Below are 25972 nucleotides of genomic sequence, written 5' to 3'. Positions count from 1 at the left end.
ATGGGCCAGATAGTAGATCAGGGCATCCTCACAACCAGCATGGGCCAAATAGTAGATCAGTGTGTCCTCACACCCAGTGTAGGCCAGCTAGTAGATCATGGTATCCTCACATCCAGCATGGGCCAGATCGAGGCGTCCTTAAACCCAGAGTAGACCACCTAGTAGATCAGAGCATGAGCACACCCAGTGTGGACCAGTTAGTGGATAGGAGCATCCTCACACCCAACATGGACCTACTAGTGGCTTAGGGCAGATTCACACCCAGCATGTGCCAGTTAGGCGTCCCCACAAGCTGGTATGTTCTGCCATCATCCTGGCTCTTGCTATGTTGTACTCACCAGTCATTTTCATAGGTGGACGAGCAAAAAGGTAACAATGATTGAAACTTGTTACTTTTGGGCTCTATATCTCCTCTACAGCTCTGAGAATGAGACGTCGTCATCTTATAGACAATTATCTTGGCTTCTCATACATATATGTGACCTTCAGCTATTTAGCAGATTATCAATTATGCAGATTCTCGTCTCTGCATTGTTACTGTTTTGCTCTTTTGCTTCCTGTATACTATAAATCACAACCTGTTCTCACATTCTCTAATAGCGCAGTGTGTTATTAGGTTGATTCCCAAGTGAAAGTTACTGGTGCAAAACAAAGACCAGCCATGAAGATTTCCCAGGAGAAACGGCATCATCAAGCTCACTGATCGCAGTCAATTAGCCAAGAAAATTACCAAACTGCATCATGTGCAGCCATGACAGGGGGAAGAATAAGAAATGAATTCCATCCGTCCATTCACAAGGCAAAGGTGATGTCCAGGCAAAATATCCGAGTCACCAAGTCGCTCATCACAAGGTCTATCAGTTGTGGTGACACCCGGCAGCGGAGGTGGCTCGTCTGCTCCATAATAGTGAGATCAAAGACGTAGATGAAGCAGTGAGCGATGCACGTTACACAAGTCTGTATTGGTGGCCAGACAAAAGGGAAAGAAGCCGCGACTTCAATATCATGATACGACGCGTCGGCTCAAGATTACAAAGAAATTGAAGGAACTGTCACGTTCGGTGAAAAAAGCCTGATGATATTGTGGCGTTTATGTAGCGTCACTGAAACTGGTCGCTACAGGGTATATCATTATATCCTTCCCTGGCAGGTGAAGATGTTAATCTGGTAAGTTTATACACTTCTCACACCGCCATACAGCAGGGAGAAGCAGTCACTAGGAAAGGGTTAACAAGGTTTCTACAAATACAGTGTCAGGAAGTGACTCAGCCAGTTCCTAGCAGACCCAGGTCGCCATAACAACTTGCAAGGGTGGGGGCATGTGCAGATAGGAGTAGAGACACTTTTAGCCAGGCAGAACAAGCTTGGACACGAGACAGAGCAGACGCACAGTGTGTAGCTCCCTGAAGGGAGGCCGTCAGGCCTTCAGAGAGGCAGAACAGAGCTGTCTATATGTAACACCGAACAGACAGCACAACTAAGCTGGGACCAGTAACACCTAGAGAGACAGGACCCGGCACTGGTAATCATGGACTAAAAGGTGAGCAGTCGGGGGTGTCGCCAGCAGCACATGGAGAAGGAAGCACAGTAGTGAGTCTCCGGTGCATACTGACCCCATACAGCGGCACACAGTGTTATTTAGCAGCAGCTCCAGACCCGATTGTTAGAGGAAGAAGTCAGGAGTGAGGAGCCATGAAAGAGCAGCGGAGCGGCAGGGGCAAAGGAAGGAAAAGCCACATCAAACTCACCCAGTTTTACCCTGGAGCAGAGGGCACTCAATGGTGCCGGAAAGCACAAGCACAACGTGGCAGTGCTGAAATCCACAACTCCATGTGGGCTGGGAGAGGTAGGAGACATCATGCAGGGGACAGCAGAGGGAAACATGGAGGGAGCAGCCCCTATAACCGCAGGGAAGAAGAAGAACAGGACTGGGATACACTCAGGGAGCACATGGGCCAGGAGGAGAGGGACCAGGTGGAGGACCCAGTAATCCAGCCCCAGGCTTCCTCTCCTGGAAGAGGCCTGAAAGATACCAGCAGCACTACAGAGTACAGGCACCGCAATACAAATGTTACAGCTGCAGAGCCACTCAATGAGCATACTATGAGACAGCTTATGCCTGAAATAATGTCCACATTAAAAAAGATATGCAAAATATGCTTAGATCTACGTAAAGGGACATTAATGCCATAGGAGAACGCACGTCTCACATAGAAGATAAGATGGCGGAGCTAACAACGGCGCACAATGAGGTGGTGGATTCAGTTGTGTCTATAGATGAAGAGGTAGACGCACTAAAGCTCAAAATAGCGGATATGGAGGACAGATCACGCCGCAACAACGTCAGACTGAGAGGTCTTCCAGAGACTGTTAAAATAGATACTCTCAAAGAATTTCTCACTGATTATTTCTCATGCCTGATGCTGGACTCTACGCAGATGGATCTGGTTCTGGACAGAGCCCACAGGCTTCCTAAGCATCTCCCAGCCTCAATACCCAGAGATGTAATAGTTAGAATACATTTCTTCCACATCAAAGAAAAAGTGATGGAGGCAGCTCGAAACCCGCCATCTCTGCCTGATCGTTTTAAAGATATATCCATATATGAAGACTTATCGGCATTCACTTTAACACGCAGAAAGGCATTCTCATCATGCACAGGGATACTAAGGGATCACAACATCCCATACAAATGGGGTTTCCAAGTAAAGCTCATAATAACTAAAGATGGGCACAAGCATGTGGCAAGCAGCCCGGAACAAGCCTTACGACTCTGCAAGCAGTGGAATCTACCCTCTACAGCCAGGGAAGGCCTGGAAAGAAACCCACTACCACGACAAATCGCGGAGGAATGGTCCAATGCATGAATTCTGCATGTAGAGAAAGTGTTTAAGCCGCCAGGAACAGAGACTGAAAAACCGGAATTGAACTCTGCTAATTGATCCTTTAGGATTTGCCATCTGGATATACAGACTGAGAGCAGTAAGGCCCCTCTTTGGGAAGAAAATTCGGGTCTGAAGAAGCCGGGGGTCACTTATGGCATGGACCCCATACGATATCGGGACTTGGACATGGACCCTATTCCTGGAATTCTTGGAGATCTTTGTTTTATGTTTTTTCTCCTTTTCTCTACAGAGAATTTACCTGAATTTTTTCCTAAATTTTTTCCTTTTTTATTCTCTTTGTTTTATTTTTCTCTTTCTCTTTTGAACAGGCATTTTTCTTTTTCCTGGTCTACTCCTGGGGAATATGTCAGAGCCCAGGCCAGATTTTGTTTGATGGGCCCGAGTTTGGCTCCTGGTGCCCGATGTGGGAAGCCCATAAGGGCACCCTATGTTTTCGCTCTTGAGAGCAAGGTTACTTGTGCAACAGTTTGCAGGGCAGGTCAGTGAGGCTGCACTGAATGCACCCTGACTGCCGAGCCCGGTATGTAAGAGGTTAAAATCCCACTCCCATGCCCGAACCCTGCCCCCTTTATGGTGTCCAATCCCACTATTCTCCTCACTATTGGATCCCCTATATAATCACCCTTACTTCCTGGATTCGGCCTCTCCTCATCCTGAGACCCGGACGACGCTGCTGTGCTGCTGGCAACCCAGACACAGTTTGCTGCTGGTGAGAGATGGCCGACACTTTGGCTGCTGCCATAAGGGACAGAATCGGGAGGGATGGTGACGCCTGGCTTAACGCTTTCTTAGATAATCCGCGTTCTGTCCCTCCTGAGGCTCAGGCGGTGATCCCCGGTGGCAGGCGGTCCGCTCGGCGTACCCGTCCGCCGGAGCGCCTGGGTCCCACACCGATAATATCGCGGGGCGTGCGCACTTCTCGTGCTCGAGACTAGCCCCCCAAACCCTCTCTTGGTTCCCGACCGCGGTGGCTACACGCCAGTACTGTTCCTCTGGCAGCGTGGACCTGCAGTCGGTAGCTGTAACATCACGGGGCGTGCGCACTTCTCGTGCGCGCGCCTCGCGACTAGTACCGCACACTTTTATCCAGCTCCCGGCCGCAGCGGCTGTGAGCCGGGACTGTCCCCCTGGCCGCATGTGTCTGCCGGTATTAGTTAACCCCTGCCTCCCCGAACTGCTATTAAAACAACCACCACTGTCACTAACAATAACAGGGAGACACCATGACTGTGGCTCCTCGTTCATAGGAGGATCTGCAGGCATGGTGCACCCCCTACCCCCCCACCCCCCTCTCAGTTTATTCAGCAAGATGCCCCCCCCCCCCGGGTGCTGGGGCAGTAATGAGCCCTTCTGGCCCCTTTGCTTAGTTGCAGCCCCTCATCATGCCACCTTTAGTGCAGGGGGCTGCAGGTGTGCACCCTGCAGTATCTGCCCCTCCCCCACCTGCACGAGCCTCATCTGCTCGATTATTAGCCCCTCCTACCCCTTGTCCACCTGCCCCGGCTCGTCAAGCCCCTGATATTCTTGCTTTAGCCCAGGCGGTTGCTGGACCCCCGGCCCACGGTCGTAGCTGCCGTGGGCGCGGTATCCGCTCTGCCTTGCTCTCCTCGGCGTCACCCCTTCGCAGCCCTGGCCTATGCAGATGCTCTGCAGGTGTACACCCTGCAGTGTCTGACCCTCCTCCACCTGCACAAGCCCCATTTGCTCCTGTTTCCCCACAAGCGGTTGCTGGATCCCCGGCCCACGGTCGTAGCCGCTGTGGGCGCGGTAACCGCTCCACCTTGTTCTCCTCGGCATCAACCTCTCGCAGCCTTGACCGCATACGCTCTGCTGGATCACATGGCAGACATAGCCACCATTCCTCCCGTCATTCCAGATCCTCTCGAAGGAGCCGCCATTCCCGTTCATCGAGGTGGCGTTCTCCTTCCACTTCACCGTATTCCTCAAATGGCTCAGTTGTGCCCCATGGGCATCATCGCCGTCGTTACCGACCTCCTCAGAGGGAGATGGTTGTTGATCCTCTTCAGGAGCCTGCTGTCGCTCCCCTTCCGGATGTTCGTGAGTACCAATACTTGGGGGCGTTGGGGGATAGTGCGGGCATGGCAGCGACTCTTCAGACACTGTTAGCTAATTTACAGGCGGGTGGGGGAATACTAGTTAACCCTTCTTTAGCTGGTCCACCTCCTTCACAGTCTGACCCCCCGCCTCGTGCTGACATTCATAGAGACGCTTTCTTTTGTGGCATTGCCCCTTTGGGATCCCATTTGGATGCGGAGACTGTCCAAAAAATATGGGCGAATGACTATGTTGATATATGGTCTTTAGTTACGACCGATCAACATACAATTGACAAGGAACGAAGCTCATCTGATCGTCCTTTCGAGAGGAGGCCAAAAGTGGCTAAGTCCATTAACAACTGGCTTCAGGCATTTTTTGTTATGGGATGTGTCATGGGACAGAAGCACCCTGAGCGTTGTTCTGAGATGTTTATATATCTCGACACCATTTATAATTCTTAAGGTACCGTCACACTAAGCAACTTACCAGCGATCCCAACAACGATAGGGATCGCTGGTAAGTTGCTAGGAGGTTGCTGGTGAGATGTCACACTGCGACGCTCCAGCGATCCCACCAGCAACCTGACCTGGCAGGGATCGCTGGAGCGTCGCTACACAAGTTGCTGGTGAGCTCACCAGCAACCAGTGTCCCAGCCCCCAGCGCCGCGTGGAAGATGCTGCGCTTGGTAACTAAGGTAAATATCGGGTAACCAACCCGATATTTACCTTGGTTACCACCGCACGTGCAGAGAGCAGGGAGCAGCGCACACTGAGCGCTGGCTCCTTGCTCTCCTAGTTACAGCACACATCGGGTTAATTACCCGATGTGTGCTGCAGCTACATGTGCACAGAGCAGGGAGCAGCGCACAATGCTTAGTGCTGTCTCCTTGCTCTCCTAGCTACAGCACACATCGGGTTAATTAACCCGATGTGTCCTGCAGCTACATGTGCACAGAGCAGGAGCCGGCAGCACAGGCAGTGAGAGCGGCGGAGGCTGGTAACAAAGGTAAATATCGGGTAACCAAGGACAGGGCTTCTTGGTTACCCGATGTTTACATTGGTTACCAGCCTCCGCAGAAGCCGGCTCCTGCTGCCTGCACATTTAGTTGTTGCTGTCTCGCTGTCACACACAGCGATCTGTGCTGCACAGCAGGACAGCAACAACTAAAAAATGGCCCAGGACATTCAGCAACAACCAACGACCTCACAGCAGGGGCCAGGTTGTTGCTGGATGTCACACACAGCAACATCGCTAGCAACGTCACAAAAGTTGTTCGTTAGCAGCGATGTTGCTAGCGATGTTGCTTAGTGTGACGGGGCCTTTACAAGTCACATGGGGGATCAGCTTGGTGGCGTTACGACGAGGATTTTCGGCGTCGTTTGGCCCTTCAACCCCAGCTGGGTTGGGGTGTGAAAGCCACGGACACTTGGCTGCATTTAATGCTGGCCCAGAAGGCTTATGACCCTCTTTACCCTGGCACCTCTGCCGCCTCCAGCTCAGTGGCCGTTCGTAGACCTGGCGCGTGTTGGTTATTTAATGAAGGTCACTGCCGCTTCTTTGGCCTGTGTAAATTCAGGCATGAGTGCTCCACTTGTGGCGGAGCGCATGCAGCAACTCAGTGCCTTAGTTTGTCCGCAAAATTGCCAGCGAAACCATCAAATACGCGGGATAAGGACGCCAGTGGGCGTTCTCGCGATGGGACCGTGGCTCGTCCGGTACCCTAATAAAGAGGCTGTTGCTCAGCTGTGTTTTGGCTTTATTTTGGTTACCCTTTTTAGGGATTGCAATTGATTCCAAAGCTAGGGTTTTTTCGCCTCCCACCTGACAAAGCTTGCTTTCATTTCCCATGGGTTTTTGCATTTGTCCATAGCGTCACATGGTGGCAATTGCTTGTGCATGTAATTTTGTTTGTTCATTTTGAATGGGTTCTTTTTGGCGTTTTCGTTTGGCTTCCCCTTTTTGGCGCTTGTCGAGCGGGCGAGTAGTTGTTTTGCATAGCACATTTCCGGTGGGGTTTTTTTTCGGGCGGTTTACATGTTGGGTTTGTAAGTCCAGGAACGGATCTATCTGGTAGGTATTCTTTGGTTAACGACTACATGTGCTGCTCAGCTCCAGTGTTTCCTCCTACCTCTAGAGGATAGTCCCTAGCTGTCAAAAGTTCCAGTTCTTGTTCCTTTTACGTTAGTGTCTTTGTTTACTCGGCCTAACCCCTTCGGTTTTTGATACACATTCATTTAGGATGGGTGCTGCCACCGAGGCTGCACGGGCTGGTTTACCAACCCTGATGTTTAGCACGTCGGTAGTGGCGTTCCACTTGTTTTGTGCATTATGGTAGCCTTCATTTATTGCTTCACTAATGGACGGTGCGGTATCGCCCAAGTTTTTCGTATTCGGTGATGAGCTCTGTTCCTGTTCCAAGAGGTCCGACATGGTAAAACTCCATCAGGGACAGGCAGCTATTTTATTTGCTTTCAAGATGGCATTCAGCAAGAGGGCATTCAGCAGGCACTCTCTTATGGGTGGGGGTCGGAGCGCAGTCTAGCGACTTTTGCTCCTCCGTGGCGGTCAGTGGTTGAAAATGGTGGCTGTTAAGCGAAGGCTGATTGCGCCGGGAGTCCGGCCTGGCATTACGCCTCGTTTGAAATGGTATATCCGGTTGGATAATTACAATGGTTATTTTAAGCTGTGACCGACCCCAACCCAACAAAAGATGAGAGTTTGTATAAATATTTGATTATCTCTCCAATAAAGTTGATTTGGTTTACTACAATTGTGTTTTGTTCGGGCATGGGACATTGGTTCAGTGGTGGGGTCTCGGCAGTCACTTGTGTTTGGTTTTTTTATTTACAGCTGAAGAAACTTCCAGTCGGAATTGGGGGAAAGAAAGAGGGGGGTATGAAGCGACGTGGTCATACGATGGACGTGGGCATCAGTAATGTAGATGTGTATGAAATTGAGAGTGTAACAGTGTGCCCCATCAGTTCACAGAAGAGAAAAGGGACAAAATATACACAGCAGAGACATTTAGCAAACAAGACAAAACATTTAGATGGGGGTTAAATTCATATCTATTAACGCCAAAGATGTAAATTCCCCATACAAGAGGTCAACATTCTGGAAAGCAGCATTGAAGGACAGTGCAGACATATTGTGTACAGGAGACTCACTCAAACAGTGGAGATACGAGTAGATTATAAAAGATTCCCGCCTGTGCTACCGGCACCAGCGGATCGGAAGAAAGGAGGGGGGCGATCGCAATAAGGGATTCAAACCAAATTATACATCCTCATGGACGATATATTACAATGTTTAATTAGCAATATCCCATACACACTAGTAACTGTATATGCCCCTAATAAAAGGACAATATACACATATTAGGAAAACAATAATAAAAGCCAACAAAGTTAAAAAGGGCCCTCTAATACTAGTGGGGATTTCAATGTAGCACCGTGGCCACACATGGATTCCACATCTAGACCCCTAGCCCACCTACAAAACTGTTTCACACACATGAAGTATATGACGTTTGGAGATTAAAGAATCCATCCACAAGAGATTACACGTTTCTTTTTTTTTTTAACTTCGTTTTATTAACAGTTTCAAACATGGTATAGCTGACATTTACAATGTGAGAAATAGCTTAGTACATGGATAGTGCTATACGTTCACAACACTGAAGAATCATATAGAGTCCATAGTATCTGTTGTACTCAAGATAAAATAGTATTATCCATTCTTCTTATCATTTGCATATATATACAGTTTTATATTAAGCATAAGAACAGCTCTAATGATCAGCATGACCATATTTTAAGAAACAGGGTAGAAAAGGGAATAAAAAGGTGAAAAAGAAAGAACAACAACAGCTACATTGCATCACCTTACCGCAAGATACCGTAGGATAGCTTCCATCTCCCAACATCTAGTGGGAACCACCTCTATTCGCATAGATTCCTCTAAGCCTCTGTAAGTGTGTCTGGAGAAGAGTTCCATAGACCCCAAATTTTGTTAAATGTTTCCGGGCACCCCCTATTGTAGTATACCACCCGCTCATAGACTATAGTTGCATTGACTAATTTAACCCAGGACCGCACAGTTGGACTCGAATCTCCCATCCACCGCAAGGCTATTACTTTTCTAGCCAAAAATAATGCCCCTCTGAGGAATGTTATCATATAATGATCCCAGGACTCTTCCTCCATTACCCCAAATAGGCATATCAATGGGTCGCATGAAACAGGAATTGACACAATCAATGATAGCAGGGATGTCACTCCCCTCCAATACGAGGATATATTAGGACAGCTCCAGATCATATGTATGAAATTTGCCCCTGAGAGATGACACCTCGGGCACTCCGATGTACGAGAACGGCCCATACTAAATAATGGAGTTGGAGTAAGGTATGCCTGGTGGACAATGTAACATTGAATCAACTTATTATTAACCGAAGGGGATACCGCAGTCGGAGATTCCAATATCTCTTCCCATTCCTCTCCCTGTAGAGAGGGAATTAGAGATCTCCATCTATCCTGGGCTGGCAAGGGGTCCGACTCCACCCCCACCGACAACAGGTAAGTATATATAGCTGAGATTAAACCCCGAGGTCCCTGTGATTTTAGGATACCTATCATCGGGAGTGTTGATATCAGTTTCCCCGTTCCAATTTTCTGCATATGGGACTGAATCGCTGTACGAATCTGCAGGTATCTAAAAAATTGCGACCTTGGGATATTACATTCAGTTTGGATCTGGTCAAAGGATTTGAAGGTTGTGGTTCCCGGGGCATATAGATCACCCAGTGTAATGACATTGTGAGTGATCCAAAATTGTGCTGAGGGGTGATCTCTCAGAGTATGGAAGTGGCTATTCCCCCATAGTGGGAGTTCCGCCACCACTCCCTCAAAATGTGCCACTCTCTTAGCTTGTCGCCAGACCAATCTTGCCAGCTTGAGGAGGGGTAGTTGCCGTGATATTCTCAGTCCATCTGATTCCAAAAAACCCACCAAACAGTCAGTCCCGGCCGCGTGTGCCAAGTGACTCTCGGAGTTCGGCAGTTGACAACCAGGCATCCAGGCCACTAGTGCTTTAAGCTGCCCCGCCAGATAGTACAGGAAGAACTCCGGTAAAGCCATCCCTCCCAGTCTCTTGGATCTCTGTAAAATGGATAACCGGAGTTTGGGTCTGGATCTCCCCCATATGAAAGAAGTAGTAAGCGAGTTCAGCGTAGAGAAGAAGGATTTGGGTACTGATACTGCACTATGTTGTAGTGTGTAACTGAGTTTTGGAAGTAATATCATTTTGATTAAGTTGATTCTGCCAACCACTGACAGGGGTAACTTGCTCCACGAGTTATATTTAAGTTTGACGTGTTCCAGGAGTGGTGTTATACACGTCTGATAGTCTAGTGTATGGTCCTTCTGTATATGTATTCCCAGGTACTTGAAGCTAGTCACCACTTGCAGAGGTGACCTACCCTCCATTGAAGTTCTAGACCCCTGTGTTAATGGCATCAGAGCCGACTTATCCCAATTGATGTGCAGTCCCGAAAACCCCCCAAATTTATCTATAGTATCTATAACCACAGGCAAGGTCTCTTGTACTCTGTCCAAAAAGACAACCATGTCATCCGCATACAATCCTATTTGATCTGTGCGGTCGGCTATAGTGATTCCAGTGATCTGTGGATGAGAGCGAATTCTAATTGCCAAAGCTTCAATAACTAGTGCAAACAATGCTGGAGACAGAGGGCATCCCTGTCTCGTGCCCCGTCTCAGTGGGAAAGGTTCAGATATAATGCCATTGACTAGTATCCTGGCCGTCGGGGACCTATACAATATATGAATCCAATTACTGAATCTAGGCCCAAAGGCGAATCTCTGGAGGCAGGCAAACAAAAATGGCCATTCTACCGAGTCAAATGCCTTGGCCGCATCCAGCGAGGCCAAGGCCCACTCATTTTCCTGGAACAATGTACTATATTGTACTATGGACTGGACCCGTCTTATATTTATCGAGGTGTTTTTTCCAGGCATAAATCCTGTTTGATCTGGGTGAACTATACTCAATATAACTGAATTGAGCCTGGACGCCAATATTTTGGTAAAGATCTTATAATCCACATTGACTAAGGATATAGGGCGGTATGAGCCGCATTCGAATGGGTCTTTACCCTCCTTCCTCAGCACAACTATGTGCGCTTCGTACAAGGAGGCAGGTAGAGAGTCACCGATTGAGAAATGAGAGAAAACATCTAATAAAATCGGGGCCAATACATCACAATATTTACTATAGAATTCTATGGGGAGACCGTCTGGACCCGGAGATTTCCCCCTAGCCATATCTGAGATGGCTGTAATCACTTCGTCCAGTGTGATGTCCGCCTCCAGAGACTCCCGTTGCGATCTGCTCAAAGTGGGAAACTCCAAATCCGATAGATATTCCCCACAGCTTTGAACTCCATGAGGGCTTCCAGAAGTATATAGGGTTTTATAATATTCATAGAAGCACTCCAAGATATCTTCAGGGGATGTGGCTGTGGAGCCGTCCGCCCTCCGTATACCTAGTACTGTATTTGAGGTGTTATGTTGCCGAACCATATATGCCAGTAATTTACTGGACTGGTTTCCAAGCTCAAAGTAAGATTGTCGAGTGAAGAACAGTTTGCGTTTGGACTTGGTCTCACAGTGTTGCATATACAGCCTGTATGAATGCATCCAGGCTGCTCTGTTCCCATCGGTTGGGGCTGTAATATATTCTGCCTCTAAGTCCTTAAGTCTCCCCTCCACCATGTCATCCTCATTTCTAGTCGCTCTTTTAAGATATGTTATGGTTGAAGAAAGACACCCCCGAAGGTAAGCCTTGAGAGTATCCCACACCAAGTTAATATTCCAGGGTTTAGGGTGGATTTTTAGAAAATCTTCTATTTGGGTCCGGGTCCTATCGCTTTGATCAATTAATTTCAACCAAAAGGGGTTTAACCTCCAAAAGGGTTTGCTAACATTTTGATTAGTCTTAAGAGTGAGGATCACTGGGCTATGATCTGATATGCCCCTGACCCCGTGTACCACTTCATCCACCGAGGTCACGATGTTGCTTGACCCAAAAATATAATCCAGTCTGGACAGCGTACGTCTAGTGGAGGAATGACATGTGTATTCTCGAGTGTTAGGATGTCGGAGTCGCCAAAGGTCTATCCACCCGCCTCCCTCCACGCATTGTTGTAAGTCAGTCGAATCCGGGGTCGATTGTTGTCTCCCCCCATCTACCCGAAACCTGTCCTGCTCCTCATTCATCACAAGGTTAAAATCCCCCATGCATAACACATATGCATCTGGGTAGCTGAGGGCAAAGCTCAGTGCCTGTTTAAGAACGGAAACGCGAGCCGGTGGGGGGTTATAAATGCATAGTAGCACATAATCTCTAGAATCTATAGACGCATATATAAACACAAACCGCCCCTCCGGGTCACGCCTTACCACCTTTGCTTCCCATCGTATGTTTTTATGGACCAATATAGAGACTCCTCTGGAGTAGGTGGTGTGGAACGCATGCGTCGACCATTGTACCCATGGTTTGTTTACTAGTCTGGCTGTGTCTCGTGTGAGGTGAGTTTCTACTAGTGCCACCAGCTGAGCTCTGATTTGCTTAATTTGGGAAAATACCTTGATACGTTTTTTGGGAGACTTAAGGCCTCTGACATTCCAGGTCATAACTATCATCTCTGACCCCATATCATATAAATCTGTTTATAGAACCAGGATCCCAAGTATAAGGCGCGTTTCACCCCGCAACTAGATGCGGTTAACCCACCAATAGTTTTAAGCCTATCTCTGCAAAGAAATAAAGTTAATGCAATAGCAGCTGTAAACATAGAAAAACAATATCGAACTTCAGGACCTTTCCGATAAGTCCTGTAAAACATTTCAAACATCAATGGGGATACCACCACTGAATGCAGTGTCCTGGTATAGGTGGTATTAGAGTGCACAAAATAGGGCTCCCATCTCACAGGAACCAACTCCTGGCCAATTCCTCCATCACTCAAGGCACGGAGAAGTCTTGTCTTTCTCCAAAGGGGGCTTCAAGCTTTAATGGGAGATGAAGGGCACCAGGGGGCTCAGCAAATGTCACTTAGTAGACGTAGCCTCATTGCTTCTGCCCCTTAGGTCTCGGGTGTAACTGTAACCAGTCCTCAGCCTCAGCAGGTGTAGTGAAAAACAGAGACGACCCTTCATGCACTATGCGGAGCCGGGCAGGGTATAGCATAGAATAGATGATGTTTCGCTCCCTTAATTTTTTCTTCACATCCATGAAGTGGGCCCTCTGTTTCTGGAGGTCCACCGAAAAGTCTGGGAAGATTGAGAGTGTAACGTTGTTAAACTTAAGTGGGCTCTTTTGTCGGGCTAGGCGGAGTGCTGTGTCTCTATCTCTGCAGTTGAGCATCCTTGCTAAGAAGGGACGCGGCGGTGCACCTGGAACAGGAGGTCTCATTGGAACTCTGTGCGCCCTCTCCACCGCAAACGTCGAGGAGAACTCGTTCCCAAGATTAGATTTCAGCCACTCCTCCAGGAACCGTTCCGGATGCTGACCCTCTGAGTGTTCTGGCAGTCCTATGATCCGTATATTGTTTCGACGCATGCGATTCTCTAGATCATCTGCTTTCTGGCGCCATGCGTTTGTTGATCCGGCCATTGTAGTCATTTTAGTTTTAAGTGGTTTTATTTGATCTTCCAGTTCTGACACTCGTGTCTCAACTTCTGTTGTTCGGGCCCTCAGGGATTGCATGTCTTGACGCAAGCGGCCCACCTCTGAGTGTACCTCCTCAATCTTCCCTGTGAGGGAGCTATTGCTTGTAGAAATTGCTTGTAGAAGCTGTTCATACACCTGCCTCAGGGTTAAATCATCTTGATCTTCTGACCCGTCAGGCAATGGTGCTTGAGTGGTAGTTCTCCTGGCTTTAGGGGTATCTGCCTGACCACCCCTTGCGTACTCTTTAAGCTTATCAATAGCTCCACTTTGTTTAGGGGGACTCATGTTGATTCACTGGGGGTTTGCCACTTCTGCACCCCTCTCTTATCGTGCCCCTGTGCGTCCAAATCCGTGCCTCTGCAATGTATATTTAATAATATGTCCGTCTCCACTTGCCCACCTCTTCCAGAGAGCCAGAAAACTGCAACTTTTATATTGTAAAATAACAATGAAGGGAGTCCCAGGGCAGCACAGCACTCAGAGTATATTTATCAGGGTGATGCAGGCCTGCACAGCGTGGGGACTTCAATATATGTCTCTCCTATGTTTTCATGTGTCAGAGAGTCTGCAGGGCCTGTCTTTCAAGGCTCACACTCCAAACCCTCCAGCACCCTAGGGGTTAATGTCTCCTGCACAGCCGCCGACTCTAAGTGTGCTGCTCACTGATTGCCAGATACACAGCTAAGGGGGAGATAACTCCCTGTGCTCACCGCTCCCGGGTCTTCCTCTGTGGATATATGCCTGTTGCTCCTCTCGGCTCCTGGAGTCACACGCCGTCGCTCACCATGCAGCTGCAGGTCGCAGAGAAGATGGCCACTGCGTCCCACGCTCCAGCCCCAGGGGATTCAGTGATGTTGTGCAGGGCTCAGGGAGCAGCTCCAGTGGAACAGCCAGCCCCCAGACAATGCCTCTGCTCCTGGATCGTCCCTCAGGGTATGTTTCCTGCACTCCTCCTTGCTCTCTGGAGTCACACAGCGCCGCTCCCTGAAGGTGCCGGCAGCGGGGAAGATGGCTGCCGCTCCACGTGCTGCAGCCTCAGGAGATTAGTCTGCGCCTGCAGGATTAAAAGATAAATAGCACCGATGGGGACCGACAGTCTCCAGGTGACGTCCCTTGTCACAGCAGCTGGTGGGCAGGTTGTCGGATCAGGTACCGGGTGTTAAACGGCCAGGATGAAGTCAGGATTAGAGGAGCTCCTTCTCTGTGCGTCCTCTCTGGTAAGCTACATCGCTCCGCCCCCAGATTACACGTTTCTTTCACACCCGCACAATACCTACACAAGAATTGATAAAACAGTATTTCCACGAGTGTTAGCCGCAAAAATCGGAAATATCACTTGGAGTGAGCACGCTCCCATCACACTGGAAATAGAGGAGAAGCATGAAATCGATAGATCTCCAATACTTCTATCCTGAACCACCCTACTTACGCACCACAAGCGCGGCAAACCATCCACGATTACTTTACACAAAATGACAATAGAGAAGTATCAGACACAACCCTATGGTGTGCACACAAGGCGGTCATGAGACGGCATTTTATAAATCACCTCACATTACAAAAAAACTACGCAAATGGCAGTAACCGATATCCAAAGCAAGCTGGGGAGTTTACATAGATCGCATAAACAATCCTACTCACCCACTAGAGCGGCGGAGATCTCAGATCTACACAAACCGCTACATGAGCTTAATCTACACACATACGAGCATGCCCTCAAAAAACTCAAAATGAAGTATTATTGGCAAGGAAATAAATCGGGGGAATTGTTGGCTAAACAGGTGAAAATACGTGCAGCAAAATCCCGTATCCCATACTTAACTGGCCCCAACAAGGAAAAAATAATGGACCCTCAGCAAATTGCAAACGAATTCGCTAAATATTACGAAACCCTATACAACTTAAAAGGAGACAAACGGACCCACCAACCAAATGACGCAGAAATAAGGACATTCTTACAATCAGTAAATCTACCAAAACTATCAATTACACAGAAGGCATTGCTCTCCCAGGCACTTACAACATTGGAAACTCATAGAGCTATAGATACCCTGAAATTACACAAGGCCCCGGGACCAGATGGCATCCCAAATGACTACTATAAAAGTATAAAAACTCAGTCTCACCATACCTGGTAAGAGTGTTCAATGAGGCCACCAAGAACAGCTCCTTTCCTGTAGAAATGCTGGATGCTCATATTATTACCCTGCCCAAACCTGGAAAGGACCCAGACACTCCAGCAAATTTACAGCAAATCTCGTTATTAAATACGGACGTCAAATTATATGCTAAAGCATGGTCTCTAAGGCTCCTGCACATCCTCCCTGAGATAATTCTCTGGGACCAAGTTGGATTTGTCAAAACTAGACAGACCAGTGGCGGAACCCGACGCCTTATTGACCTGATCGCTGAGGTGGAGGCGAGTCGAACGCCTTCTCTGCTCCTATCTTTGGATGCGGAGAAGGCGTTTCACAGAATCCACTGGGGATTCATGGAAAGGACGCTTCGAGGCTTTGGTTTTGAGGGATCGATCCCATCATCCATCATGGCACTATACTCTAAGCCCTCGGCCCAGGTATATTTTTGTCCTCAGGATTTAATATAACAGATGGAACGAGGCAGGGGTGTCCTCTCTCCCCCCTGATATTCGTTCTATTGATGGAACCATTTGCTCAGGCCATAAGGAAGGAGAGAGAAATCTCCGGGATCAGTGTAGGAGCCTTGGAGAGCAAGATAGACCTATTTTCAGATGACGTCATACTATGTGTCACGAACCCTGAGGTCTCCCTACCTCATATATTTAGAATAATTACCCAATTTGGCCAAGTTAGCTACTATAAAATTCATCTGAGTAAATGCTTAATCCTGGATATGGGCATCCCACAGGCCACAAAACAGAAACTAATGGAACAGTATCCACTGACTTGGAAGGCAGACAAAATCCCATACCTAGGGATTCAATTAACTTATCCGATCAAAAACCTGGGAAAAATAAACTATGCAAATCTATTGCAAAATATAAATAAGGAAATACAAGCATACCCCAAGGCAATGATATCCTGGTTAGGCCGTATATCTGGTAAAAATGATGTTACCCCAAATCCTATATTACTTTCGCAACCTGCCATTTCAAATACCACTGCACACACTCAATAAGCTCCAGTCAGCTCTAATGAGTTTCATATGGAACCGACAAAAAGCGAGAGTATCGGCAAAATTCCTGTTCATGCCAATAAGGTCAGGGGGGCTAGGATTTCAGTGTGTACGTGCATACTACCGAGCTACTATGCTAGATCAACTGAGATACTGGTGGGATGGGAACTCCCCAAAAGCCTGGGTAAAACTGGAAGCGCAAATAGTGGGACATTCCTCTATGGCCTCAAATGTGGCACCTCCGCTTGGCCAAAGAAGAGCAACTGCCAGGACACCCTACAATACGAGCGGGATCAAACATTTGGTTATCACAGAAGGTGGGGCAGAGACTACTCCCCACAAGAACACATAAGCTCCCGATAACCATTATTGGTAAAATGATCCAAAATATGAATCTGGGGGAGTGGATTTCAAAAGGGATAACCAAGATAGGAGACATCATGAGTAACTTGGAGCTTAGACCGTTTGGTGACCTTGTTAGCACATTTGGGGTAAATAAGAGGGACTTCTACAAATACCTCCAAATTAGACACTTATTGTCAAATGTGAAAAACAAAACAACAGGAGTTGGTATCATCATATGAAAATTTCTTTGAGGTTAACAAAGACACAAAGGGGGGGATATCAAGGGCGTATGAAGCCCTGAATGACACAAAAGCCGCACTCCTTACCATATGTGAAGAAATGGGGAAAAGATTTGAAAACTCAATTAGAGAACCAACCATTTAGAGATATCAAGGAAACTCCTATATAGGTGGTATTACACGCCAGTAAGGCTACAGAAAATCTATCCTCGGAGCTCAGATAAATGCTGGAGGTGTAACAACCAGACGGGCTTATTGCTTCACATCTGGTGGGAATGTGGGATGATACAACTGGCCGGGCTCATTGCTTCACATCTGGTGGGAGTGTGGGATGTTACAACCGGCCGGGCTCATTGCTTCACATCTGGTGGGAGTGTGGGATGATACAACTGGCCGGGCTCATTACTTCACATCTGGTGGGAGTGTGGGATGATACAACCAGCCAGGTTCATTGCTTCACATCTGGTGGGAGTGTGGGATGATACAACCGGCCGGGTTCATTGCTTCACATCTGGTGGGAGTATGGGATGATACAACCAGACGGGCTTATTGCTTCACATCTGGTGGGAGTGTGGGATGTTACAACCGGCCGGGCTTATTGCTTCACATCTGGTGGGAGTATGGGATGATACAACCAGACGGGCTTATTGCTTCACATCTGGTGGGAGTGTGGGATGATACAACCGGCCGGGCTCATTGCTTCACATCTGGTGGGAGTGTGGGATGATACAACCAGCCGGGCTCATTGCTTCACATCTGGTGGGAGTGTGGGATGATACAACCGGCCAGGCTCATTGCTTCACATCTGGTGGGAGTGTGGGATGATACAACCGGCCGGGCTCATTGCTTCACATCTGGTGGGAGTGTGGGATGATACAACCAGCCGGGCTCATTGCTTCACATCTGGTGGGAGTGTGGGATGATACAACCGGCCAGGCTCATTGCTTCACATCTGGTGGGAGTGTAGGATGATACAACCGGCCAGGCTCATTGCTTCACATCTGGTGGGAGTGTGGGATGATACAATCGGCCGGGCTCATTGCTTCACATCTGGTGGGAGTGTGGGATGATACAACCGGCCGGGCTCATTGCTTCACATCTGGTGGGAGTGTGGGATGATACAACCGGCCGGGTTCATTGCTTCACATCTGGTGGGAGTGTGGGATGATACAACCAGCCGGGCTCATTGCTTCACATCTGGTGGGAGTGTGGGATGTTACAACCGGCCAGGTTCATTGCTTCACATCTGGTGGGAGTGTGGGATGATACAACCGGACGGGCTCATTGCTTCACATCTGGTGGGAGTGTGGGATGATACAACCGGACGGGCTCATTGCTTCACATCTGGTGGGAGTGTGGGATGATACAACCAGCCGGGCTTATTGCTTCACATCTGGTGGGAGTGTGGGATGATACAACCGGACGGGTTCATTGCTTCACATCTGGTGGGAGTGTGGGATGATACAACCGGACGGGCTCATTGCTTCACATCTGGTGGGAGTGTGGGATGATACAATCGGCCGGGCTCATTACTTCACATCTGGTGGGAGTGTGGGATGTTACAACCGGCCGGGTTCATTGCTTCACATCTGGTGGGAGTGTGGGATGATACAATCGGCCGGGCTCATTGCTTCACATCTGGTGGGAGTGTGGGATGATACAACCGGCCAGGCTCATTGCTTCACATCTGGTGGGAGTATGGGATGATACAACCGGCCGGGCGCATTGCTTCACATCTGGTGGGAGTGTGGGATAATACAACCGGCCGGGCGCATTGCTTCACATCTGGTGGGAGTGTGGGATGATACAACCGGCCGGGCTCATTGCTTCACATCTGGTGGGAGTGTGGGATGATACAACTGGCCGGGCTCATTGCTTCACATCTGGTGGGAGTGTGGGATGATACAACCGGCCGGGCTCATTGCTTCACATCTGGTGGGAGTGTGGGATGATACAACCGGCCGGGCTCATTGCTTCACATCTGGTGGGAGTGTGGGATGATACAACCAGCCAGGTTCATTGCTTCACATCTGGTGGGAGTGTGGGATGATACAACCAGCCAGGTTCATTGCTTCACATCTGGTGGGAGTGTGGGATGATACAACCGGTTTGGACAGAAACACAACAGTGCTTAAGTTCAATACTGGGATATAATATGGAGCTGGGCCCCGAAAAAGCCCTGTTGTCTATAGGCCTGGAAGACATGGATTACAATGATGTAATAATAACCGTACAATTTCTGACAGTGGTAAGAGTGTGTATTGCGAGTAAATGGAAAACACCGCAGGTTCCGACTGCTCAAGAAATAAGGGCCAAGATGCAATACAATTGTAGCATGGAGCAGATGATTGCAATTAAAAATAATACAGGGTTCAAGTTTGAAGTAACATGGGGGAAGTGGCTAGCTTACTCCGATTCCAGGCGAGAATGGGAGAAGGGGGTGCTGGTGCTCGCGCCCATCTGGTGCTGAAGTGGCGGTATAATCATTGGGGTTTGATATTATATGTTGACAGTTCAATTGTTAACAACGAATGACTGGGAATGGATAATCTTTACTATTAGGCTTTGTGCGCACTAGAAATGTGAATTTTCTCAAGAAAATTTCTTGAGAAACTTCTGGGAGTGGAAGATTTCCGCACCTGCGGAAAAATCCGCGGCAAAAACGCATGCGGATTTGCCGCGGATTTACCGCAGGTTGCTCCCTGCGGTTTTGCAATAAATAATATAGATAATCGATAGACAGATAATGGATAGAGTGAAAGATGGATAGATGAATAGATAGATAGGCCCCTTTCACACGTCAGTGATTCTGGGACGTTTGTGCTTTTTTTTAAACGTACCAGAATCACTGACATACGCGGACACATTATAATGAAGGGGTCTACTCACACGTCAGTGATTTGTCACTGCACGTGTCTGCGTGCAGCGTACCCGCGTGTGCGTGATTGCTGCACGGAGACATGTCCATTTTTTTTTGGCATCACTGATGTCCCACGGACCACGCAGTGGTGTGGTCCGTCAAACACGTGCCAGAAAAAAACGTGCTTTTAAAATAAAAATCATTTTTACTCAACCGGCTTCAGCGGCGCTTTCTGCAGCCCGTTCTCCCTGCTGCTTCTGAGCCGGCTGATTACTGTCGCGCATATTTATGATGCACGACACAGCCGACCCGGAAGCAGCTGCTGCGGGGGTCAGCGCCGGCCGGATGCTGCACCGCGGGAGGATTCAGCACCATGGAGAGCGGGAGCGCGCACAGGTGAGTTGGTTTCTAAGTGCAATCACGGGCCACGGAGAATGGAGCCCGGATTGCACTTAGACAACCCACGTGTGCCGTAATTCACGGCACACGCAGGGACAAGTGCGTGTTTTACACGCCAGTGAAAAACGTCAGTGTTTTTCACTGACGTGTGAAACGGGCCATAGATAGATAGATAGATAGATGAGAAAGACCTATAGAATGTCACACCTCCCTGCATATTCTAAGCTGGCACCCTTTAGTGACTTTCATGTGGCACTAAAGGGTGCTTAGCCTTGTATTTAGCCATAAAATAAATAAATAATTAAAAAAAAAACGACGTGAGGTCCCCCCATCTTTTGTAGCCAGCTAGGGTAAAGCAGTCGGCTGCAGCCTGCAAACCACAGCTGGCAGCGTCACCTTGGCTGGTAATCCAAAATAGAGGGCACCCCACGCTGTTATTTTACATTAAATAAATAATTTAAAACAAAAAACGTGGGGGTCCCCCCCAAATTGGATCACCAGCCAAGGTAAAGCGGACAGCTGTGGTCTGGTATTCTCAGACTAGGGAGGTCCACTGTTATTGGACACTCCCCAGCCTAAAAATAGCAGGCCGCAGCCGCCCCAGAAGTGGCGCATCCATTAGACGTGCCAAACCTGGCGCTTCGCCCCAGCTCATCCCGCGCCCTGGTGCGTTGGCAAACGAGGTAATATATGGGGTTGATGCAAGATGTGTAATGTCACCTGGCATCAAGCCCTGGGGTTGGTGAGGTCAGGCGTCTATCAGATACCCGACATCACCAACCCAGTCAGTAAGAAATAAAAAATAGACGACAAAAAAAGTTTTATTTGAAAAAACACTCCCCAAAACATTCCCTCTTTAACCAATTTATTGAAAAGAACAATCAATTCCACATCCGGCGTAATCCAATAAGGGGGGGGGGGGGGGGCACGGCGATCCATACCATAGTCGCTGTCCCAGTCAATGAAGAACAGAATGTTCCCCATTGGCTGGGAGAGCAATGCAGTGACCTGAGCTAACATCAATAGGTCAGCTCAGGTCACTGCAGGGGATGACGAGCGCTGCCATCAGGAGCATAGATGAGATCATTACCTTCTGTGATCATCTCCTGTACTGCTGACGTCAGCACTGTCACTGACTTCTATGCCCGCCGCGTTGTCAGAAGTATCGCGAGAGCCCGTGACGTCACCGCTAGTGACAGTCTCGGGCCGCTCGCGAGACGGGCATAGACAGCAGTGACAGCGCTGACGTCAGGAGGCAGGAGATCGTCACAGCAGGTAATGATCTCACCTCCTGACAGCAGCGATTGTCATCCCCGCGGCTGCACGCACTGCAGGGTGTCAGTGTCTGCCTGCGCTGCCGCGTGACAAGCTGCTGACACTGCGGGCAGACACTGACACCCTGCAGTGCAGTGTCAGTCTGTGTCAGTGTTTGCCTGCGCTGCAGCGTGACAGGCTGCTGACACTGCGGGCAGACACTGACACCCTGCAGTGCAGTGTCAGTCTGTGTCAGTGTCTGCCTGCGCTGCCGCGTGACAGGCTGCTGACACTGCGGGCAGACACTGACACCCTGCAGTGCAGTGTCAGTGTCTGCCTGTGTCAGTGTCTGCCTGCGCTGCAGCGTGACAAGCTGCTGACACTGCGGGCAGACACTGACACCCTGCAGTGCAGTGTCAGTGTCTGCCTGTGTCAGTGTCTGCCTGCGCTGCAGCGTGACAGGCTGCTGACACTGCGGGCAGACACTGACACGCTGCAGTGCAGGCAGCCGCGAGGCCGGAGCAGGACACAGACTGCACGGGACAGACCTGGAGGTCACACGGAAGCGCTTCTGTGCGGCGTCCAGGGAGTGTGACGTCTGTGTTTACTCTGCTCCGCTTCCTCTTCCTGGCATAATGACATCGCTTCCTGCAAAACCGCAGGCAGCGATGAGCATTACCGCAGGTAAATTGCGGCTCTACCGGGGGTATACCGCACATCATTTGCTACCTGCGGTATACCCCCGGAATTTCGCGATTACATTACAGTGAATGGAGTGAAATTCCGGGGGTATACCGCAGGTACCTGCGGAAAATAATGGATATGCTCATTTTCTCAAGAAAGTTTCTCGAGAAAATTTTCTCAAGGAAATTTCTTGAAAAAAATCCGCACAGTGCGCACAGATATTTTTTTTTCTCATAGGATTTGCTGGGAAATGTCTGCACAAAGATTGCAGACATTTCTCAAGAAATTTGTGCAGCAAATCCGCGGGTAAATCCGCGGGCAAAACGGCCTAGTGCGCACAGAGCCTTAAGGATAACCGACTGGACAAAATAACAAACAACATGTATGTTCAATTTTTATTGTTAAAAATCAATAAAATTTAAGGTTCAAAAAAAAAAAAAAAAAAAAAGGGGAGCAGTCGCCAGAGCACGGGACTGAGCACGGGAGAGGTACAAAGCCCCAATTCGGGTGGCCATGGTGCGGCAGCAGGGAGGGAGCCTGGGAAGATGGGACAGAGGTCCGACCCACAAGAGGCCCATGCTGTCGGCCTGTACGGGCCAAGACTAGGGGAGAGTACAGCGAAAGGCCACAGATTACCAAACCGGATCCAGCCTCTGACTTGCCCGGGAAGTGACCGGAGTCTCTGATGGCGAGGACCAGCACCCGGGGTGCGATACCACCTGAGCCAGTAAATAAAGTGACTGGAACCCGCACTTGGTGACTCTGAGTAACTGCCAGCGCTCCCGTGGACTGCCGCCCCCGTTCACACCAACCTCCCGGGGTACCCCGCTCCGCCCGTGGGGAGCGATAGCATCACGGCTGCACATAACACCTGCCCTGGAGAGAAAGACTGTGCAGCGGCAGTTAGTTCCTGGCCGCATACCGTGGGAGGCCCTGCGAAGCATCCCCACTCCCCATCCAGTACTGCCCTTGGGAGAGGACTAGTTGCAGGAAGGGTCGGCGGCGGAGGAGGCAGAGACCCCAGTCACCGCTGCAACCGGTGATACGCTTCCCAGGAACCCGTCATCCTCATTACATCCCTATTTGTACTGTTTGTTTGCTGTTCTTGTTTCTCATGTAGCCAACGGGGTCACGGAGCCGGGTCAGGCCAGTCACAGCTACCCCAAGGAACCACTGGCCCGGTGACGAGTACCCTAAGGCCCTGTGGTACGCTACATTTACAGCCAAAGGCATTGGATACTTGGCCAGGATGGATGTGGTCTCAATGCTGAGCTATATGTGAGGATCCCACAAGATGAGTTACTTCATACACTTGAGTACTATGGGTACGAAAAGGACGACATAGTGTTACAGCAGGACAATGACCAGAAGCATACGACGAGATTGGAGAAGAAATTGTTCAGTAACAATTAAGCAGGGGTGCTGGATTGTTCCCACAGTCCCCAGACCTCAACCCAATCCAACACTTGTGGGGGGAGAAAAAGCTGTATACATCTTCAAGAGAGCCGACCAGTATACACACCAACACTGAGAATGTGGAGAAGAAATCTGACCAGTATACACCAACACTGGGAACGTGGAGAAGAGACCTGACCGGTATACACCAACACTGGGAACGTGGAGAAGAGACCTGACCAGTATACACCAACACTGGGAATGTGGATAAGAGACCTGACCAGTATACACCAACACTGGGAACATGGAGAAGAGACCCGACCAGTATACACCAACACTGGGAATGTGGAGAAGAGATCTGACCAGTATACACCAACACTGGGAACGTGGAGAAGAGATCTGACCAGTATACACCAACACTGGGAACATGGAGAAGAGACCTGACCAGTATACACCAACACTGGGAACGTGGAGAGGAGACCAGACCAGTATACACCAACACTGGGAACGTGGAGAAGAGACCAGACCAGTATACACCAACACTAGGAATGTGGAGAAGAGATCTGACCAGTATACACCAACACTGGGAACGTGGAGAAGAGATCTGACCAGTATACACCAACACTGGGAACATGGAGAAGAGACCCGACCAGTATACACCAACACTGGGAATGTGGAGAAGAGATCTGACCAGTATACACCAACACTGGGAACGTGGAGAAGAGACCTGACCAGTATACACCAACACTGGGAACGTGGAGAAGAGACCTGACCAGTATACACCAACACTGGGAACGTGGAGAGGAGACATGACCAGTATACACCAACACTGGGAACGTGGAGAAGAGACATGACCAGTATACACCAACACTGGGAACGTGGAGAAGAGACCTGACCAGTATACACCAACACTGGGAACGTGGAGAAGAGACCTGACCAGTATACACCAACACTGGGAACGTGGAGAAGAGATCTGACCAGTATACACCAACACTGGGAACGTGGAGAAGAGATCTGACCAGTATACACCAACACTGGGAACATGGAGAAGAGATCTGACCAGTATACACCAACACTGGGAACGTGGAGAAGAGACCTGACCGGTATACACCAACACTGGGAACGTGGAGAAGAGACCGGACCAGTGTACACCAACACTGGGAACGTGTAGAAGAGACCTTCCCAGTATACACCAACACTGGGAACATGGAGAAGAGACCTTCCCAGTATACACCAACACTGGGAACGTGGAGAAGAGATCTGACCAGTATACACCAACACTGGGAACGTGGAGAAGAGACCTGACCAGTATACACCAACACTGGGAACGTGGAGAAGAGACCTGACCAGTATACACCAACACTGGGAACGTGGAGAGGAGACATGACCAGTATACACCAACACTGGGAACGTGGAGAAGAGACATGACCAGTATACACCAACACTGGGAACGTGGAGAAGAGACCTGACCAGTATACACCAACACTGGGAACGTGGAGAAGAGACCTGACCAGTATACACCAACACTGGGAACGTGGAGAAGAGATCTGACCAGTATACACCAACACTGGGAACATGGAGAAGAGACCTGACCAGTATACACCAACACTGGGTACATGGAGAAGAGACCTGATCAGTATATACCAACACTGGGAACATGGAGAAGAGACCTGATCAGTATACACCAACACTGGGTACATGGAGAAGAGAGCTGACCAGTATACACCAACACTGGGAACGTGGAGAAGAGACCTGACCAGTATACAACAACACTGGGAACATGGAGAAGAGACCTGATCAGTATACACCAACACTGGGAACATGGAGAAGAGACCTGATCAGTATACACCAACACTGGGTACATGGAGAAGAGAGCTGACCAGTATACACTAACACTGGGAACGTGGAGAAGAGACCTGACCAGT

At 49.1% G+C, this 25972-nt stretch overlaps 1 protein-coding gene across 11 annotated transcripts in view; it reads right to left on the bottom strand.

The window, feature by feature from the left end:
• The window catches only part of EPS8 (EGFR pathway substrate 8, signaling adaptor), a 297407-nt gene that overhangs the window by 171625 nt on the left and 99810 nt on the right, over positions 1 to 25972 (bottom strand). For 2 of the 11 annotated variants that reach the window (XM_075343468.1, XM_075343471.1), the window contains exon 1: positions 14429 to 14859. The exons of 8 other annotated variants lie outside the window; for them this stretch is intronic. The gene's annotated coding sequence lies outside the window, so the exon portion shown is untranslated. Of the gene's footprint in view, positions 1 to 14428; positions 14860 to 25972 lie in introns of those variants that run through there. One more of the 11 variants, XM_075343472.1, reaches the window with a different exon arrangement.

The sequence above is a fragment of the Anomaloglossus baeobatrachus genome, chromosome 4 (genome assembly GCF_048569485.1).
Source record: "Anomaloglossus baeobatrachus isolate aAnoBae1 chromosome 4, aAnoBae1.hap1, whole genome shotgun sequence".
NCBI classification, from domain to species: Eukaryota; Metazoa; Chordata; class Amphibia; order Anura; family Aromobatidae; genus Anomaloglossus; species Anomaloglossus baeobatrachus.
This window is presented reverse-complemented; position numbering and strand designations above follow the sequence as displayed.